This window comes from Vombatus ursinus, unplaced genomic scaffold (assembly GCF_900497805.2).
Source record: "Vombatus ursinus unplaced genomic scaffold, bare-nosed wombat genome assembly UNPS02014773.1, whole genome shotgun sequence".
Classification (NCBI taxonomy): Eukaryota; Metazoa; Chordata; class Mammalia; order Diprotodontia; family Vombatidae; genus Vombatus; species Vombatus ursinus.
In genome coordinates, this window is record NW_020954551.1 from 27,846,855 (window position 1) to 27,869,332 (window position 22,478).

Genomic DNA, 22,478 nt, shown 5'->3' on the forward strand with positions numbered 1-22,478 from the left:
AGAGAGAGACAGAGAGAGAGACAGAGAGAGAGACAGAGAGAGAGACAGACAGACAGAGACAGAGAGAGAGATAGAGAGAGAGAGAGATCATTAGGTTCAAATGGAAGCCAGTCTAGAGCCTGGTGAGTTGAGCATCAAGCCAAAGCTGCCCCTGGTGCTGTATCTGCCTTTACTTTCATTGGCCAGAACAGAAATTTAGAAGTTCTAAGGAGTGGGTATCTAAGATATTGGTGGTTTTTGTCTTTCCACCTAGAATAGGGATCACACTCTAAAATATTGTCTCCCCTTCCCCACTCCCGTTCTGTCCAAGAGAACAGATGGCTAAGTCCAGAGTTGTCTCTTCTTTAAAGTTGTTTACTTGCTGTTTAAATGAGCATCAAAGCTTGCTTGCTCTAAATAAAAAATAGGATCAGTCCTAATTAGCTTTTGATCTATGTGGCTCCTCATTTGCAAGAGAGAGTCAGTGAATGGCAGGGATTGATGCAGAGGTTTTTTTTTCTAAAGGACCAAGGTATGAACCTGAGTCCAAAATGCCATGTTTATTTTTCTGGCTAGGGGCTGAGCTAAATGAGAGGGAATCTTTTTTTTTTTATTAGTAAATAATTTTACAAGCCTACTAACAGCAGAGAAAGATGCAACCATGTGAATATGAACCAAGTAATTACTAAGTAATGTCTGAGCTATGAATAAGAAGGTGTGTACAAGGAGGCTTGGTAAAAATCAGGATCCTCTTCTCAGAGTCAAGTATCTCAGACAAATTCACTTCCCTCATTGTTCTCTCTGAAAGTTGATTTGGTCCCAAGTGGCAGACATAGTGAATGCATTGACTAAGGAAAGTCACACATAGAGACTGCAAAGGGAAGAGTTAGGAAAGAGGGGCACCACATACATTTCTAAGGTGACAGCTAGCTAAGGAGGAATAGTTGGCTTGCTTGGGATACTAACACCAGCTGACACACTTGGCTACATGGTTATTTTTTTTTTAAAACCTCACTTTATTCTACCCCACCCACTAGCACAGGATATTATCATATATTTCTCCTCCCTTTCATGGCTAACCTACTTGAGAAATCCCTCTACATTTTATGCCCCCAGCTCCTCTCTCTCACTCTCTTCTGATCCTTTTGCATCTGGCTTCTGACCCCTTCATTCAACTTTCTTCATCAAATTCACCAGTGATCTCTTAATTGCCAAATCTAAGGGCTCTCAGTCTTCATCCTTGACCTCTCTATTTCCTGGTTTCCTTCAAATCTCAGTTAAAGTCCCATCTTCGAAAAGAAGCCTTCGCTAGTTCTTAATCTTAGCGGCTTTCCTCTGAGATTACCAGCCCTACCCCTTGCCTGGAATGCTCGTAGCTTTCCTGGCTTTCTTCAACCCAATTCAAATCTCACCTACTCCAGGTCTTTCCCAGTCATTCCTCCCAACCCCCACTAAAATGCTGCTTCCTTCCCTACTCAGAATGCCTTATGTTTCTGTATAGAGTTTGTATATACCTAGATGTTTACTTGTTGCCTTCCCCATTAGAATGTAAGCTTCTTGAGGGGAAGAACTATGTTGTGCTTTTTATCACATATCCAGCATTTAGCACTGTGCCTGGCACACAGCAAGCACTTTTAATTAAATACTTGGCAACTTGACTTTTAGCTATTCATGTTTTTATATTTTATCACATGTTCTCAGTTAGATTATAAACTCTTTGAGGGCAATATCATTGTTTCCTTTGTATCTCCTGTAATACCTAGCACTACCTGTGTAACCTTGGACAAATCACTTACTCTCCAAGGATTTCAGGTTTTGTTTTTTGTTTTTGTTTTTTGTAAAACAAAGCATCTGGACTAGACTCTGAGGTCCCTTCTAACTACAGATCTATGACCTTATGAGCCTTGAATATAGTAGGTGCTCTATAAATTGTATTTGATTGATTTATTGATTGACCTAGCTAGCTTCTCTAAGATATGGAAGATTTTGAGATTGGGAAACAGTGCTCCTTGCACTAGCGAGGATCACCATTCTAGTTTGCTCATCATTATTTTAAACTTACAGCCAATTTTCTATTATCCACAAGTGAATTACATTTTCCCAAAGATCCACAGGGCCCCAGAACTTCTTCTCTGCTTTTCAGCAACTTGGATTTCAGCCCATCAGCCATATGAGTGAGTCAGGAGAAAATCAGAGCTAGGCTCCAAAGGAATAAAGGTCAAAGGATCTTATACCAACAGATTTTAAAATGGAAAGATCTTCAAAGGCTACCTAATCCAACTCTTTACTCTTCCAGATAAGGAAACAGGTTTTGATGGGCCAAGAGAACGTGCTCATGTAAAATTAGCTAGGATTCATTACAATTGGGACTCAAATCCAGAAGGCTTAGAATTGGAAGAGACCTCCGAGATCATCTAGTCCACCGCTTCATTTACAGATGAGGAAACTGAGGGGCAAGGAAGGGGAGTGATTTGCCCAAGATGTATCTAGGTGTATGTTTGGGTATACTATTTGAATGTGTATATAACTGTCTGTAAATGTATCCCAAAGTTTAAAAAAAAATTGACTTCAGATATATCCATTAGTGTTTCTAATCCTTGGCTTCTTACTTCATAAAACATGGATGATCAAGAATTGATTGTATTAATTCTGACAGTAAACTTGATCTGCATCCCACATTAACACTGGACCTTGCATTGTAGACACATTTTAAGTGTTCATTAAACTGAATCCTTCCATGAATGCTTCCATGAAGCATTTTGGGTTTCCTTTCAGTAAAGCAACCTATTATTTGACTGAAAAAATGAACTATAATTGATCTAAAAATAAAAATAAATCTGAAAGACAGAGTTTGGGGGCCCAATGTCATAAAAGGCCATCTGAAAATAAAATTGGTGACATTTTTTCCAATCCATACTCAACTATTTCAAAGGTTTGGAAACAGCCAAGAAACCTCAGTCTGCAGGCTGAAAAAAGTCCAAGCATAAACCCACAAAATGGAATACCACCAATGCAAGTTCACAATGTAAGCCAGGTAGTAATAAGTTGTTCTCTTCCTAATTACGCAGGGCTAGCTTTACTAAGGACATCTGAAAACCAAAGAACAGCCAAGAGGACATGGCAATTGCTATGCTCCCCTAAGTACTCTAGTGCATGCAAACAGAACTCACATGCTCTGAATCAGAGAAAAAAATGCACATTTTTTTTCCAAATGTGCAGGTGTTAGGGACGTACACACCTACCACAGTATGAAAACAAAGGCAAAGAATCCAGTTTAAAGCAAGGTTATCCTACACTTGCAGAGAGTTTCTGCATCTTTTCTGAGTGTACAAATATATTACTCCTTTTGTCATTTTCAACTCTACCCCTCCTGCAAATGGCTAGGACAGAGGCATCACAGGAATACTGACTTAACGCTGGAAGGGATCAGAGAGGTCATCTCTTCCTGTCCTTTCATGCGACAAATGAGAAATGAGTAAGGCTGTTGAGGAGAAGGGACTTCTCCTCCCAAGGTCACACATATAGTTAACAGCCAGAGATGGGATTCAAACCCAGGACTTCTGAAGTGCCAAATCCAGCGTCTCCGAAACAATTCCTTCAACCTGGATTTCTACTGCACAAACTCCCATTCCATTGAAATTAAGGATACATCTCCAGGGTAAATTAAGGAAACTTATGTTAAGGTTTTAAATACACTGAGTGAGACCAGCCAGTCTTAATAACAATCAACAACCCCCTACTTCAGTCCAAAATAATTGCTCCACCTCCTAGGGAGTAGCCAGTTGACACAGACTCCTTTCCAATGTCAGCTAGGTGGCACAGTGGCTAGAACACTGGGCATGGAATCAGGAAGACTCATCCTGCTGAGTTCAAATCCAGCCTCATATACTTTTTAGCTGTACACCCTGGCAAGTCACTTAACTCTGTTTACTTCAGTTTCCTTATCTGTAAAATAAACTGGAGAAAGAATAGCAAACTACTCCAGTGTCTTTGCCAAGAAAACTCTAATGGGGTATGAAGAGTGGGACATGACTGAAAAATGACTAAACAACAACATACAACCCTTCCCAATGTTATCAAACTATAGAGCCAAGTTGGAAGTCTGCGATTATTCCTACAGCTAACCTGAAACAAGAGCAAAGCCTATGGAGATACAACCCTATTCCCCCAACCATCCTTTTCACATCCATTTTATCCCCTACTCCTAATAGCAAAAGAAATGCACAGAAACCTTAAGCGGCTTGCTAGCTAAAGAAAAAGGAAAGCAAAGAATGAAACCAACATTGTGTTCTGATAACCAGGGCTCGATTTTCCAAGGTGACTGCAGCCACCATTTGTAACAGCCAGCAGAGTTAAAAATAAAACCACTTACCCAACAGACAACTAGGGCACAATCCCATGGTGCTGAGTCAGCATCTTCTGACAGAGGCTTTCTTACTGGTTCAGGACAGCCATGCACAGAGACCCTCTAGGCCAGGGCCAGAAACTAATTAAGCAGTATCTAAAAGAAAGAGGGGAGCGGGAACATTCATGAAAACCAAAACTATGAATCCTCGCAATAATACCGCGCTCATTCCAGAGCTTCCTGCTGCCCTATTACAATAAAAAGACTACGTATAGAGGGCTGATAATTAAGAATATGACAAATTTGAGCAGGCCATGAGATTTTCTTCACTTAATTTTCTAAAATCTATGAACATAGAACTTTTAAAGAACAGAAACTGCACACACCCCCACCAAATAAAAATAATTTATTCATTTTCCTAAAAGTTCTCTGACTTGTGAAAGTCTAGCTCTAATATCCTTTGTATTATTTTTAGAATGAATTTCTTCTGAGAGAAAGGAACATTCCACTTTAACTTCTATCAGCTTGATTAATTAAGTGATAAGGGGGATACTCTTACATAGTTCATCATTAGACAGTAGCCTGCTTTAAAATGGTTATAGTGTGCTGGGGGAAGAAACCACTGAATCTCTGGGATTGTGAAGAGAGGTACACCAGCTTATAATGAACATTACTCACCAGAGCAGTGATTCTTAAGAAGGCTACCCAAGTTCTGTTGTATCATTTTCTAGATCTCAGATTACCATGGCAGGCAAAAGAGAGAGAGAGAGAGAGAGAGAGAGAGAGAGAGAGAGAGAGAGAGAGAGAGAGAGAGAGAGAGAGAATTTTTTTCACCCTCTACAGTTTTAGGGAACAAAAGGAATCATAAAATAAATGAATTTTAGAATGGTATAAAACCAAAGAGATTAAGTCAGTCAGTTAATAAGCATTGATTAAGCACCGACTTTTTGTGCTAGGCACTGGGCTATTTTCTAGGGATACAAATATAAAAGTGACATAGTTCCTGCTTTCAAGGCTTTTTTTGAAAGATTAAAATATAAAAGTAAGACAATCTTTGCCTTCCCCTGCATTCTAGTAGGGGAAAACAATCCACAAGTATATATTAAGCACCTACAGTGTTAAGTAGCAGAGGGACACAAAAACAAAAGTAGGACAGTTCTGGCCCACAACAAGCTTTCGTTCCCCCAGGGTGATAAATCACAGATAGGAAGTAGTGGCTGAAGATAAAAGCTTTGCTATAAGCAGGGATTGAGAGTGAGGCAATAGGCAATAAATTGTTAAGCCCTTTCCAATAGCAATAGTGATATTGGTTTGACTATTGTTCCCTGAGCAAGAGATGGAAGGCTAAAGGTGGGGTGGATAGCAGAGGGTATGGCACCTGTGATGACTAGGCATTGGCAACCTGCTAGATGGCTGGTTAGGATGAAGCATGGCCTGTGGCCTGCTAGATATTCTGGACTGAAGAAAATATTGTCCCTCTCACCCTCCAATACAGGTCAGATTTGCCCCAGGGTGGGTCAGTTTAGTCCAGTGGAAAGAATACTGACTGGAGCTAGAAGATCTGGGTTTAAATCCCACCACTGATGCTGACTTTGTCCAGGTGTAACCCTGGACAAGTCACTGACCTTCCTAGGCCTTAGTTTCTTCACCTGTAAAAGGAGAAGATTGGATTAAATGCCTTTAAGGAACCTTCTAGTTACAGATTTCTGAATTTTGAGTCCCTAAACTGAGTGGGAAAAGGTCAAGAGGCATTTTACAAATGAAGATCCTGAAACCCAGGGAGGTTAACTTAAACAGCAGAGATAGGACTACAGTGCAAGTCTCCTGACTCCCAGGCCAGCTCTATTCTACTCACTCTTCACATTCTGGAAAAATTAAAGGATCAGGAAATTTCAAAAATATTCAAAGGGTCCATTATACCATCAACATCAAAAACAACAAGGAACATTTATTAGTGGTAGTCTAGCCCAACAGAAGACAGAAGGAAAAAAAAAAGGCATAACACTGGAGGTTTTCAAGTCTTGGGTAGAGAAATAAATATTCCTTTTCTGACTTCAAATCACATTTAAATGATAGTGTTTCCTATCACCATCTCTGAGATCAGTCAGTGCAGGACAGAGGATAGAGTAGGGTTAAAAAGAGAAAGAAAGGGTAGAGAGGAAAAGAGAGGAAGCAAAGGGAAAAGGTGAGGGAGATCTTCTACCCATATCTTAGATTCACTTCCCAAATACTTTATGAGAAGGAAGTTAAAAACTATCTATGCGACATGATTTCAGGGGTACTGCAAAGGCCCTAGTGGCTCTCCCCAAAATCCTCCCATCTCTACTGACAAGTGCCTGAAATTCTGGCAGACTCATGTCTTTAGTTTAAGGCCTTGAATCCTGTTACAATAAATTCCCTTAAAAGGGTTAACCTTTTAAATCCATCTCAAATATTCACTTGCAAGTGGGACCTGTGATCTCACCTATGAGAGTACTCCCTCTGATGGTGTGCTCGGACTCCAGCCCTAAGACATATCTCTCCCCAGCCCAAAGACCCTGTTTCTGGCAATAACTCATGAGTGGGCCCCAGTGAGGCAAACTCTCTCTTCCTGTTACAAGAACAAGCTAGCTTCTAATAGTTATATAGTCCTTGTACAGACAGGACTATCTTATACCATCAGAACTCTCATGTATGGATTCTCAGTTACCATATACAATCCAGAGGTTAAGTATAGAAGTCAACTCCTGATGTTTTCTTGTACAAACAGGATGGCCATGACCACTAGTTGACTTACAGACAAAGCAGACCAAAAAAACACACCCCTTAGAATCCCCTAACCCTGAGGGTTTCCAGTAGTGAATGATGCTTGCACCCAAGGTACAGAAACTGTATGTTCCTTTAAGAGCTGACAACTTCTTGATTCTGCCCCATACCACCTAGTTAGCATACTTGGCATGCCATTCACTGAACTTTTTCTATATAAGCTTTAGCAACACCCCTATTAAGTTGCAAGTTCCCTAAAGAACTTTGCCCATTCTTACTGTGTCACAATAAAGCTTTGCCACTTGATTTAAAGACTGCTTGAGTTCTCAAATTTTTTCCAGATGACTCAACTCTGTACCTTGGTATTTCAGGGTCCCTGCACCCCTAAAACGCATCACCTCCAGTAATATAAATAGCAGCCCGTCCATGTCTGCCTTTCATATGTGCCTTCTGTCCAGTCTTCATATCAATCTACCATAGTGGATCCATCCAAAGTGGAGGCCTTCCTCAAGTTTTCTTGACATTCCAAGGATATCTGTGGAGCACTCTGGCTGTCCATCAGATAACCTTCCCTCTTGCCATGTGACCAGCCTGTCTTCTTCTTCAATCATAATTTATTTGATGATAGCCTTTACACCACTTCTCCTTCATAATTCCTTGTTTTTATTGTGATACAGCTGGCTCACACCCACCATGCACATCTCTCTCTCTGTCTCTCTCTATATGTATGTATGTGTGTGTATGTATGTGTGTAGCTGACTTCAATTTCAGCAGAGACTAGTTTGCTCCATGGCAAAGATATACATCACTGGAAGATTATTAGTATTAAAAAGATGACTCTTTGTTTTAAGGAGAATATTGGTGTCATTCAAAAAATGCAATTTCCCAAAGGCAATATGATCCCTTTCCCTATTCTGTTCAATTCTGGGCCCAAATCATTATTTTCTTGTTTTGTTTTAAAGTCTGTCTGATTTATACACATTATCCTGCAGGGCAAAAGGGGAGGAAGTTGTTCCCAAAGAGCAACAATGACACACAGGAAGACCAATTATTATAGAAAAAGTCCCAGTGGGGAACAGCATGGGTATGTGGTCCCCACTGCCTCTAGCTCAATGAGCAGACTTCAGATTTAGTGGTTTAGATATGTAGCAAGATATTCACTCAGATCAAAGGCCCCAAGCCACTCAGGATTCAAACTTGTATAGAGTTTTTAAAAAGACAAAATGTAGTGAGAATAAGGGACTGACCCATCACCAGTGGTTATGCAAGTGCCTAATAAGGAATGAGGAATGAGGAGAAGGGAGCCAAGAAACTTAACTCTAACTGCTACAGCATAAAAGCAGCTGGAACAGGATATACACCAGGTGTCTGGATCCGTTAAGCCTTAGCATAAATGCATTATGGGGGTTGGGGCCAAACCAGTCGAACTGGCATACATACACACCTATATACATAGACACATATACACCTACACACCTACATACATACATATATACATACATACACACATGAGATCTACAGGTGTAAGCCAATATCAGTTATTTGCACCTAAATGTGAAACTGAGAGTTGGGGTTAGTAAGAATAGATGACCAAAAGGACAGTTCTGAAGGTAAGGAGAAAGTCAAAAGCACCAGACATCTGAAAATCCAAGAATTTGCAGAGTAGAGACATAGAAAACAAACCTCACTTAATTCACAGTCTCAGTACATGTCAGCTGGCCCTTCTCCTACCTAAAACTGGCTGTCTGGCATTGTAGTTTATTTTCAATCTCTGACCTTATCTTGCTGTGCTCACTCAATTGTTCCAGAAGACTAAAGCTTAAAACACAGGATTGGGGTCAGGGATGGGGGAGGGGGTGTGAAAACAATGAAATGAAGGATGGTACCAAAAGAAACCAAGAGAATTCAAACACACTAACATTGACAAAACTGTCCACATTTTTCCTTTCTTTAAAAAAAAAAAAACAACAAATTCTAGACCATACTTAAGAACACAAACTAAGTCAAACAAGCCATCCCGGAATCACAGAAAGCACAGAATTTCAGAACTGGAAAGGACATTAGAAGCTTTCTAGGTCCATTCTCATCTAAACAAAAATCCCATCAGTTCTTTGCTCAGTCTTTGCTTGGAGACCTCTGATAAAGCCCATTTGCCCATTCCAGCTCAGGACAGCTCAAATCAGCTTTTCTATAGCTTCTACCCACTGCCCCTAGCTCTGCCCTCAGACTAAATAAATTTAACGCCTGTTCCTTGAACAGAACAAGTTTAATCTCTATTCCTTGCCACCCACACAATCCTTCACGTCCCATCTCTGAGCCTTTGTATGAGTTATCCCCATGCCTGGAATGCACTCCCATCTCAACTCTGGCTCCTAGAACCCTTTATTACCCTCAAAACTTGGTCTGAAATATACCTCATACAGGTAAACAAAGTGGTCCCTCAAAACCCTAAGAGATGGTGTACAGTCTGCTGAAAGCTTTGGACCCTTCAGAAGAGTCTTATGTTCTTTTCTGATAAAAAGGGATAGTTGGAGATCATGTGGTCCCCGCCATAAAAGCATCTATCCCCACCTGAAGTTTGCTTGATTCCAAGAGAACACTTGGTTATGGTATCAGGCCAAAGCTACCATGCTTATTTTTTCTTTACATAAGCTCCAAACACCATGCAGTTTGTTGTTGTTGTTGTTATTGTTATCAGTTCCTTAGCCAGATGGAGTGGTCCGTACCTATAATCTCTGCTCTTGGTGAGACTGAGGCTGGTGGATTGCTCATGTTCAGGAGTTCTGAGTTGTAGTAGGGCTTAAGCTGATTGTGTATCTATATTAAGTGTGGCACCAATATGGTGAATTCCCAGGAGAGAAGAGTCAACCAGATGGGAAACAGAGCAGATTAAAGTTCTTGTGCTAGTTAGTACTGAGATCAGACTCATGAGTAACTGCTATAGTTCCAGCCTGGGTGAGATAGGGACATGGTCTAAAAAAAAAAAAAGTTTAATCTCTGGGAAACATAAAATCCTGCTTGTGAGAAAGTACACAGGTTGCAATGTTTTGGGTTTTTATTTCTTACAGAGAACCACTTCCCATAAGAGTCACGCACTGTGAGAAGTTTGATAACTCATAAGTCCTCACTCTGTTGAAAAGATGGAGAAATGTGAGCTAGATAATAGTATAGTTGAGTGGAATTGTAACAGATTGAATGATTAGACCAAAAGAGTAATCATGAGTGGTTTGATAAGTGGTTTACATGTGGTCTCTAGTGGAGTGCCCCTAGGATCTTGGCCTTGTGCTTTCTGGAACATTCTAATCAATGATTTGATAAAGGCATAAAGGTAATATTCATCATCTTTGCAGAAAAACACAAAACTGGGGAAAGATTATCCCACTAGATGACAGAGTCCAGATCCAAAAAATTCCACAGATTTAACCAATGGGCTGAATGAGAATTAATGTAAAGCCCTATAACTGAGATAAAAAAAATCAATTTAAGTGAGTACAAGATGTGTGGCTAGACAATAGTTCTGTGAAAAATATCTAGAGGTTTTAGTATATTAGCCCAAGGACCAGAGTTCATGTTTTTTTGGTTTTTTTTTTTTACTTCTTAGTACCTGTGACAGCATGGGTAAGATACTTCTCTGAGCCTTAGTTTACGCATAATAATACTATCTCACATTTATATAGTGTTAAACTTTACCAAACACTTTAAAACATTATCTACAAAATATGCATCTGCAAAATGAGGTGAGGCAGCTAGGTGGCTCAGTGGATAGAGCACTGGGCTTGCAGTCAGGAAGACCTGAGTTCAAATTCAGTCTCACACACTTACTAGTTGTATGAGTATCACCTGGGCAAGTCACTTAACCTCTGTTTGCCTAATCCACTGGAGGATACTCCAGTATCTTTACCAAGAAAACCCCATACAGGGTCACAGTGAGGCAAATGTGACTGAATGACATCACCAACATCAGATCATTGGAATATATTTTCTCTAAGGACCCTTGCAGACTGAACTCGCATGATTCTGGTGGACTGCAAGTTCTATCAGAGCCAACAGTGTGACATGGCAGTCAAAAAAAGCTAGCATGATCTTAGTTTCACTAACAGAAGCATAGCATCCCAAAAGATGGAAATGATAGTCCAGATGTGGTCTGCCTTGCTCATATCAAGTATGATTCCAGTTCTGGAGTACAGCATTCACTATGGGGTGACACAGTTCAAAAGCTGAACTCAATTCACCTAACATTTATTAAGCACTATTGCGTGCAATACTTGACTAAAAAATGATAAGTTGATGCACATCCAAAGAGGCGTGACCAAGATGACAGAGGATTGGAGACTATGCCATATGAGGCTCATTTTAAAAAACCTGAGGATGTTTTGCCTGGAGAAGAATATATTTCCAGCAGATATGATTTACTTCTTCAAGTATTTGAAAGGCTTTAATAAGGGAGAAGGGTTCAACTTGTTCTGTTTGGCCCCAGAGGGCAGAACTAGTAGCAGAGAAACAGATTTGGAGCTGCTGTAAGGAATAATTTCCCAACAATTAGAGATGTCTAAAAGTGACACGGGCTGAATTAAGAGGCAATGCATTCTCCCACACCGGAGGTTTTCAAGCAGGGACTGGGTAGCCACTCATCAATGACCAATTCAAAACCAGTTAAAACTGCAGCTGGGACAAGTCCATTTGAGTAGCCAGTGGGCAAGGGGGCAGTAAAACACAACAGTCTCCCGCAAGAGCAGCTATGCCTGGAGGAGGGGTAGCCTGTCCCCCAGAGAGCCTTGCTTCTAGCCTCAGCGGAGTTTAGGAGGAGGAAGACACATTAAGGGGCTCCAGGGGAACCTGGGAGGTAGTGGCCAGCCCATGTTCTAAAAGACCATAGGCATAGGAATAGTGAAGGCAGTCACCACAAGAGGGAAGTATGCCCTCCCTTTCCCTGGAGTAAAATCCTAATTTGCCCTGTGCTAGTGCCCAATGTTGTAAAAGGAATTTCTGTTCCAGTACTGGCTCCAGTTAGGTCCTTTCCTAAACTAAGGCTCTGTCATTCAAAGTAAGGATAAGTCATTTTGCATAAATGGCACGTCAAAGGTTGCTAGTCATCTCATGTCTTTTTTTTTTTTTCAGGACCTCAGTCACAATAGATAGCTCCATCTTCAACCATGAACACAATACAGAGATCTAGCCCTTGAATCACCCAATAAACAATTTATCTGTAATTTGTTTAATTCCTTAGAAGTCTGCAAATGCTGAGGTATATGTTTATAGAGATAAATGTCCATTAGGGGATTAATTCTTGCTGAAATAAAGGTCATCACACAATACATGCCAATGAACTCTGCCTCTGACATGAACAAAGGGTCTGAATTTAGGGAATTCCTTAAAGTATAACTCAGGCAGAAGGCCAAATGGCCCTGGAACCAGAAATTAGGTTGCAGCCAACAAAGATATGATAGAATTGAAAAAGAAAGTTGGTTTGTACATTTAACGATCGCTGTTAATTACAGCATGTTGCCAAAGTCTTAGTGTCATTTGAAAGTAAAAACTATTTAACTGAGGTTAAGAACTTCTGCAGAGTGTTTAAAACCCTTCAACATCATTTAATAATAGGTGGAAACTAGAAAGTCACATCATTAGCAAAAAAAAAAACAAAAAAAAACAAAAAAAACCTGGAACTACCCAGTTGCAAATAGCAGTTCAAAGCAAGGGAAATATAATTATTAAAATAAATATATTTAAACTTAAAAAAGTCATAATTGTCAAAAGTATCAACAAAAGTAGAAGAAATAAAAAAGAATCTAAAAAGGGATATGAGAACGGGTTAGTGGGTCATGTCAATCAACAGCCTAGACAGGAAAACATGGTATAGTAGATAGAGTTCTAAACCTAGAATAATAAAGACCTGGGTTCAAATTATGTTTATAGTACTCAGAAGCTGTCTGACTCTGGATAAGTTACTTAAAAACTCTGAAATTCAGTTTCCCATTTGCAAAACTGAGCTAATGATACCTGTCATCCTTAATTTGCAGGGTTATTTGTGGGATTCAAATGAGATAATACACCTAAAGTGATATTCAGACTTTAAACTGACATAGCTATCCTTCTCTCTCTCTCTCCCTCCTATTATTATTATTATTATTATTATTATCATTATCATTATTATCATCCATTTGGCAATCATTTTGTTGTTGTTCAGTTATTTTTCAGTCATGTTTGACTTTTTATAACCCCACTTGGGGTTTTCTTGGCAAAGTTACTAGAGTGGTTTACCGTTTCCTTCTCCAGCTCATTTTACAGATGAGGAAACTGAAGCAAACAAGGTTAAGTGACTTGCCCAGGGTCATGTGTATGAGGTCAGATTTGAATTCAGAAAGATGGATTTTCCTAACTCCAAGCTGGCACGCTATCCACTGTGCCACCTAGCTGCCCCAATTAAACATTTTTCTTCTTTTTCCCCTGAATTTGTGATTTTATTGGTATAGTAAGAAAACTCTCCCTACCAATGTACACTACTTTGCATCTTCTCAGAGAGTTGGCTGGAACACTGAAGGGTTAAATGACTTCCTCAGGATCACACAGCTAATATGTATTTTAATCAACACAGTTATGACATATATGTATATAGAACAAATACAGTCAATTCTGCTATAATCTGGCATATGCTTCCTAAAAATCACTGCACTATGCAAAATCATTCAATAAAAACCGGAGGGTTTATAGGGAGAATAGGATTAGGAGTATGACACTCAAAAACTTTGTCAGTGACAAAAAAAAAATTAAGAACCTAATAAAAATGATAGCACATCTCTATATATGTTAAATGGTGAAGATTTAAACCCAGGTCTTCATAACTCCAAATCTAAACTGAACTATTGTTGTTCAGTTGTTTCAATCATGTCCAACTCTTCATGACCCCATCTGGGGTTTTCTTGGCAAAGATACTGGAGCAGTTTGCCATTTCCTTCTCCAGCTCACTTTACAGAAGAGGAAACTGAGGCAAACAGTTAAATGACTAGCCCAGGGTCACACAGCTAATATAGTATATGAGACCAGATGTGAACTCAAGAAAATTAGTCTTCCTGACTCCAGGTCCAGCATTCTATCCACTGCACCACCTAGCTGCCCAGAATGGGCTAGGCTATCTCTAAGGTCTCCTAAAGTTTTAACATTCTATGATTCTTTGAATCTTTCTTAGCTGGAAAGAAACTGCCTACAAGTGCTATATTCCATTTTACCTTAAAGCCTATGATAAGTTACATTCTCTTGTCAAAACACTGATTGTGCTTAGGGGTATCCTTTAAAAGGTACCATTTGGATTCTGCTCCTCTTGGAGCCCATATTTGGCTAAGCTGATTCCTAAACATCCCTAGTTGATCCAGGAATAGCCAAGAAAAAATATTCCTAAGAGGAAAAGGCAATGAAATTTTCATGACAATGAAGTTCCTGTTTTTTCCAACCACACGGTTGCTGAGTAGAACAGCATTTCACTGCCATCTCTTGGTAGATCCTCAGATAACGATAGCAGACATCTATTTAGATACTGAAATTTGCTTCAATCTTAAATAAAATGCCATGTTACCCTTCCTAGATAATGAGGAAGGAGGAATGTATGAAATAGGCCACTGTAAATATCATTTCTAATATTTCTTAGCCGGCAATTACTGAATATTGCTTCTATTAATTTTCTACCTCTTACTAAGCACCATGCAAGAACGTCATTGTTTGTCCTTAAAGCAAAATATAAGTAAATGTCATCATGGGGCTGGGAAGAATAACCTAGCTAATACCCCTGCTCTCTAGAAGCCAGGTAATGAAAGGAAAAAAAACCTAAATCTCGGGTCTGTTTTTGACAAATCACGCCAGGTTAGAGAAACAGAATCAGAGAAGGTTAAAGAGGAAAGGACTTTACCACCCTCAGCCTTATTTTACAAATGAGAAAAACTTGAGGCTCAGAGACACAATGGACTATCATGCATCTTTTAATCAACAGAGTTATGACTGTAGAGGACATATACAGTCAATTCTGCTATAATCTAGAATACACTTCCTAAAAATCACAGCACTACGCAAAATTATTCAATAAAAAACCACGGGACTTTTGGGGGATAATGTTATGGAGACTGTGAGGATAATAGAGTTAGGAGTACAACACTCAAAAAACTTCTTCAGTGACACATTTAAAAAGATTGGAAGCTAACAAAAATGGTAGCACAGATTTATACATGTTAAATTGTTCAGAAATACACAACTACTACAATAAATAGTGATGGCCCCTTGGCTTTGCACTGCTGTTCAGCCTGTACCCTACTTCTCAAGACTGGGAAAGATGGGGTAGGGTGCAGTGTGTGGATATGAACCAGCCCCCCTCTGCCTCCAGGTCCTCCTGCACCAAAAGATATGTCATAAATATAGAACTTTAGCTTGACAAAGACTTGAGGTTGGAAATGGGTTTCTGAAATGAGTTCCACAGGACCCCTGCAGTGACAGGAAGAACCCCCACTGTGAGATCTGGATCACCACCAACAGTAGCTGCCACAAAGGTAGGATTGCCATCCTCCTGGATGGGAAGCCTACTGGTCTGCTCTGTGAGGTGCTCTGGGGAACCACCCCCCCCCAAGAGGGTGCCCTGCCCATTTACACCAAGGTGGTATACCACAACCATATCCTGGGGAGTTTTTTCCTGGGCAGGTGGCTCAGGGGTAAGAGGAGTATGGGGATCAGAGAGGTTGGGCCATCATTGTATTAGTTCTTATGAAGGGAGTTAGAGGCACGATGGAGTGGGAGTCTTCCTGCTTCTCTCATTTTCCCTGGCCTACTCTCCAGGCCCTAGCTCTCAGTCAACCCAAGTTAAAAGCCCTTGACCCACCCCAATAGCTTTCACCACATCCTGGGTAGGGGGAAGATGATCTCTCCCTACACCACCACCCCCAAGAGCTTCCCCTGAATCAGAGACAGACATCTCTTCTTCCCATGAGCCCCACTGTATGCTAGTAGGCCTCCCTATTCCACTCCCATCCCACCTTCCCTAACCCATACTGATAATGCACAAGCAGATGCAAAATTCACATTATGTTCAAATTATCCCTTAATATATCAGTTGTGTTGGAACAAATTCATATTTTCCAAACAAGTATTATAACAGAATTGACTGTACACAAATCAATCTCAGAGGAGGTGTGGCGTGGTGGATAGACAGCCAGCTTTGGAGTCAGGGAGACCTCCTTTCTAGTCCCACCTCTGACACATGCTCATTGTGTATCCCTAGGAAAATCACTCACCTTCTCAATGTCCTAGGCAACTCTAACGACTAGGAGATGCTGACCGGTATTAATAGGGGGAGCTTCTTCACCAAGTGTCCCCTAACACCAACCAAATCACAAGTGTTTACAAAAAATAAAAATAAATTCACCTATGTGTGATAATGTATGCAATATACTTTGTAAACCTTAAAATGCTACATAATCATAGATATTATTACTATTGTTAGCATCATAATGCCCAACACCTTCCACAAAAAATATTGTTGTGAGGCTTAATCCTGGATATGACTCTGAGTCCTCAAAGGCTATGACAGTGAATTGCAAGCTCTGACAGATTCTACCAATCTAGGAAGACTTCAAGTACAGTCAAAGCAACAAATTGTGTGAAGACAAACAGATAAATATAGAAAGGTTCTTTGTCAGTGGGTTGGCTATTATGTGATGAATTTTTTGCCCATGACAACCAATGAAACAGAAAGAAGTGTAAAAAGGATGTCAGTTCAGTCTGACACCCTTTCTACTTCTGCAGTGATGGTGACAGGGTAGTGGAAAAGGCAGCAGAGATCACCAAAGATCACATTGTTTTTTAAAAGACCATCTATACGCATGAATTTAATTATTGGTATCCTAACTATAAGAGTTTGTTGTTGTTGCTGTAAGTTTATTTTTTAAATGTAAATAATATTTTATTTTTTTCCAATTACATGTAGAGACAGTTTTCAACATTCATTTTCATAAGATTTTGAGTTCCAAATTTTTCTCCCTCCTCTCTTCCCTCCCCAAGATGGCAAGCAATCTGATATAGGTTGTACAAGTACAATCATGTTCAACATATTTCCACATTAGTCATGTTGTGAAAGAAGAAACAGAACAAGAGGGAAAAAAACAGAGTGAATATAATATGCTTTGATTTGCATTCAGACTCCATCAGTTCTTTCTTTGGATAGCATTTTTCCATCATGAGTCTTTTGAAACTGTCTTAGATCATTGTATTGCTAAGAAGAACTGAGTCTATCATAGTTGACCATTGCACAATCTAACTAGAAGATTTTTGTCCAATGTCCAAAAAATGGGTTGATATAGTATTGGAAAAAGAAACTAGAAAATGCGTGGAAATCGGTAAAGAAAATGAAATAATGGTTCACAGATTCTCCTTAGAGAGACAAATAAAACAATGAAGAGAGCCAGTTTCATTGTGCAATCAAAAGCCACACACACACACACACACACACACACACACACCATAATTTATTGGGACACTTGGTCATCTCACCTTGCAGTACTCATAGGAGCATGAGCAAAAAGGCTGCCATAAAGTTACCGTGTCAATATTTGTTCGAGAGAATTAAGAAGTGGAGAAATTTTACAAAGAACTGAATAATCTCTTCCAAACCAAATCAACATAGATTTTGTTACTTGGTGACCAGTTCATAAGTGATCAAGAAAAAGTTGGAAAAATGTGTGTGGAAAATATGGCCCAAGGTTAAGGAATGAAAGAGGAAAAGGTTTATAGGCTACTCGAAGTTTCATTATATATCATAAATACTTTATTCAAGAAAACATTTGGATAGTGCTAAGCATTGACACCACCCCCCCAAAATGGAATTGACAATATCTTAACAGTCTGAAAATGAGTGATTACAGGGAAGTCATTTATGACTTGGCACTCTTTGTGCTATCAAACTATTGACTAATCAGAAAAAAAGATAAAATCAATCACAAATTAAGAGGAAAAAATAAAATCAACACAAAATTAGGAGAACTAAAAATTAAAAGACCACCCTGCATACAATTACAACAGCCCTAGTCCATCACATTTGAATAAGCCTGTGAACACTTTAAAATGAGGAATGGAAAAGGCAGTTATATTTATATCAATTATCACCACCTCCTACTGTTTTAACCAATATAAAGCAGTCACCACAAGGAGAGCAAAAGGCAACAAATAACTTGATCTGCTAAGTGGAGAGACATGGCAGAAACAATAACTCTGATTGGCACAGTAGAAGTACTGGCTCTGGAATCAGAAAACGTAGGTTTAAATCCTGCCTCCAATGGTAATTACCAGGGTGACCTTGGGCAAGTCATTTCACCTCCCTAAGCCTCAGTTTCTTTATTTGAAAAAGGAGTGTTGAACTAGCACTCTGAGTCACCCCCTTTCAAGCTCTCCACCTCGGACTATATGTGGTTTAGACTATAAATACATTTTGATCACATAGAGGAAAGTATAAGATTATAAGCAACATTGGTTCATAAAAAGAGTAAAAAGCAAGAGAAGAAAAAACAAGTCTGCAGAAAGCTTGGGATAAGATGCAACTATGCTATATCATCTCAAAAACTTTTAGAGATGAAACTGAAAAGGAGTAGATAAATCAATAGACAATGGAACGGATTTGTCAGGTTCACTATGATGATCTTTTTTCATCATCAAAGACAGTGAAAACATCTCACTTCACCATCCAATGTGCTATATGAGAAGGTAGAAATGACACTTAGAAAGATGAAAAGCCACTGGTTCAGACCCATGGAGGAAACCTTGCTACAGGAAACATCATTTCAAATGTTTCCATTTTCAAGGGACCTGAAGGAGGGGGAGACAGGAAACCACTGCAAAAAACTATGTGCTGTTTTAACTGCCAAGAAAAGGTGATAAAGAGGACACCAACGACCAAAGCCCCAAACCTTTCTCATCGCCATATAACCCTTTTTAGAATGAACTATACACATTTTAAGAGTATACTTTATCACACTATGGCAAGGAAAAAAGAAAGCTTTTCCAAATGTTTTTCTGAAGCTGACCACATTTTCAGTCAATAAGCATTTATTATGCACCTACCATTTACCAGGCACTGTGCTAAGTGCTAGGGATACAAAGAAAGGCAAAAGACAGTCCCGGCCCTGGAAGCATTCACAATCTAATCACTTCACTGTGACACAATTGACTAAATGGTGTAGAGAATAAAAAATCCTGCTGAATTTCTGTTTGGTGATTATCCACACATATTTTAAATGACTCTGCATACTAAAATATAGCCTTACAAGATCTCCTCCAACAAAGAATCTTTTATGACTATGTTAATATCCTATACAAAGTCCAAGTAGAAGAGAGGCCTTCTAAGTACAGATAAGTAGTGAGATCCTCTATATATTTCTATTTGCAGATCATATTATGCTGGTTGTATCTAGGCTCAGAATACCACAAGGTCTCTTCACTGAGATCCATGATGACTCAAAAGAAATCACACTAATTACTCATATAGAAAAAAAAATTCCTTTCGTACAGATTATGACACAAAATTGGAATAGCATTCCATTGGGTTAATCCACCAGGGATTATAGACAGACAATAAGTTGGGTTCAGAATTGAACAAGAGAAAGGACATGGACCTGTCCACATTTGCAAAATTGTCCATAGGACATAAATTTAGAACTATAAGCAACCTTAGAGAACATCTAAGTCCAACCTCCTCATTTTACATGAGGAAACTCAGGCCCAGAGAGGCCAAGCAAAAAGCCAAGAGGTCACATTGGTGATGAGTGGCAGAGCTGGGATATGAACTCAGATCCTTGGAGTCCAAATTCAGCATGCTCATACGTTTTATAGCCATCCAATGATTTCAAACTGTTCACTGACACAAAAACCTATCTTTTAAAAGGAATATTTTCTCAGCAGTGCTGTGAATTATAAATCATATTATGTAGCACCACAGTTTCTGAGAAATCAGAACTGGTGATGACCCAAAAGGTAATGGAGAGATTCATGAGGGAAGTGGACTGAAGCATGTTTCTAACAATAACATCCAGGAAAAATTAGCATAAAAGATGCAATCCAGGAAATACAATATGCAATGTGTAGGCTAAGAGGTAGGGATAAGAGACACACTGCTCAGGTGCTTCAGTGATACCCAGAAAATGTCAAAACAAAACAAATAAACAAACAAAAACCAACCTAGAGGAAAGTCTCCAATATTTGGAGTAGATTCTTAAAGAGAATCTGTGGGAGGACACAACCAAGCATTTCACAGGATGAAGAAACACTGCTAGGTTGTGATTTGCGCTGTTGAAGGAAATGTTCACCTTGATGAAATCACAGATCTATCGACAGAATATGTCCTGAGCCCCCCCAAGATAAAGTTCCTCTTCTAATATATACACACACACCATGCCAATTACCACTGTGAAACTTCCTTTCCCCTCCACAGCCTCCTTGTATTCATTTGGACTTTCTTTACCTGGATAAAAATGTTGAGGATGAGGAAGGAGCAGCACTCTGAGGTCTATCCAGGCGGTCACTTCTCTATAATAGACTGGACACTGGCTCAGCCTCTTCTTCTATCTTCTTCCACGCTCCTGGCCCAGCGCCGCCTGTAAATAAGCATGAATGGACGTAATTCAGGGGTCAATAGAATGTTAAATCACCATGGACATTTGGAGGCAATTACTATTTATTGCATTCCATAAATCTGGGACTATAAAATAGAGCATTTTGTGATTTCACAGGTTGAAATAAAGGTATAAATGGAGTCAAAATTTATTATGTGACAAACAGTAAGTACCTAATGCAACAGATATCCTAAATTGCCAACTAGATGTGGGGGAAAGAAATGTATCTCTATGCCTTTTACATTAAGAATCAGTGCATTGAGAATCAATAAGAAAAATCAACCTGAATTTAACCCTAAATTTTCCCTTAAAGGTATTCTAAACTTACTCTTTAATGAGCAAAGGAAGAGACATCATGGGGCAGTGCATAGAGTACTGGGCTTGGAATTAGACACAGATTCAAATCCTACTTCTGACGTATCCTCACTGTGTGTTCACAGGCAAGTCACTGAACCACTCAGCAACTCAATTTAATTCAACTCAATAAACATTTATTAAGCACCTCCTATGTGCCAGGGAGTATGCTAAGTGCCAGATTCCTTAGGATTTATCTTCTAAGCCATGGAGAGGTTATGATCTGCATTAGTGAAGGTAGTTCCCATACTGAGGAAATCACAGATCCTTCATTACATCGAATAGATAGGCAGTCATGCCCATGGCTGGGAGGTGCAGTGGGAAGAACAGTGCTGGATTCGGAATCAGGGAGCTGCATTCAAACTCTGCTTCCACTACTTACTACAGGTGAACCTTGGACAGTTTTTTGTTTTGTTTTGTTTTTTAATCTGGCCACTCTGTCACTCTGTCTGGTCACTCTGTCTCCAGGATATCCTGACTTCCTTCAAGACAGTTCAAATCCCAACTTCTATAAGAAGCCCTTTACTGTACCTCCCCCACCAATGCCAGCGTCTTCCCTCTGACATTATCTCTAATTCACTATGTTCATACCATATATATTTATATATATATATATATATATATATATATGTATGTGTATGTGTGTGTGTTTGTATGCATAATGTCTCCTCCACTAGAATTTGAAATCCTTAAGAGCAAAGACAATCCTTTTGCCTTCCTTGATATCCCCAGAACTTAACGCAGTGCCTGGTACACAGTGAGCACTTAATTAATTGACTGACTACTTCAGCATCTTTATCATTTTAAAATGAGGGGGTTGATATATGATCTCAAAGGTCCCTTCTGGTTCTAACTAGATCTCTGATCCTATGAACCGTGGATGAGATTTCTTACTAGAATCGGCCATATTATTTCACATCATAAAAGGAGTTGGACCCCAGGAAATAATCAAGTGTTCCTTTTCTCTGGTTTCTTTTCCTAATCTTCCAAATATGACTTCATACAAGCCAATTCCCCAATGCATGTCTTTCATTAGGGGTTTTATGCCGTGAGGCTTTATTTCTTCCCACACTGACTACTACAATGTGCATTTTATTATTAGTCATTGAGCTAAATTGTATCACTTTATGAAGCACAATAACATTTATGAACCTTAGCAAAATAATTGCATAAATTTGGATACAGCAATAATCTTCCACCCGCTTAACTAAGGTCACATTTCCTACGTCTTATCAGAGGAAAGAGGAAAAGAAGACATAAGACAAGAAGTGAGTATGGGATCATGAGAAAGTTATTTCACTTCTTTGATCTCTGAGTATCAGTTTCCTCCTTTGTCAAAGGGACAGGATAATATTGCCTGGGTTGCTTTGAGGAAAGTACTTCATAAACCTTAGATTGTAATATGAATGTAAATCCCAATG

General features: G+C 39.4%; 1 long non-coding RNA gene across 1 annotated transcript in view; it reads right to left on the bottom strand.

Annotated features, from left to right (window-relative positions):
- Positions 1–20,675, bottom strand: part of LOC114044538 — a 30,383-nt gene extending 9,708 nt beyond the window's left edge. Inside the window, exons 1-2 of the long non-coding RNA XR_003569254.1 lie at positions 20,553–20,675; positions 4,352–4,480 (exon numbers count right to left, since the gene is read on the bottom strand). This is a non-coding gene — a long non-coding RNA (uncharacterized LOC114044538). The remainder of the gene's footprint in view (positions 1–4,351; positions 4,481–20,552) is intronic.
- Between the last annotated feature and the right edge of the window lie 1,803 nt (positions 20,676–22,478).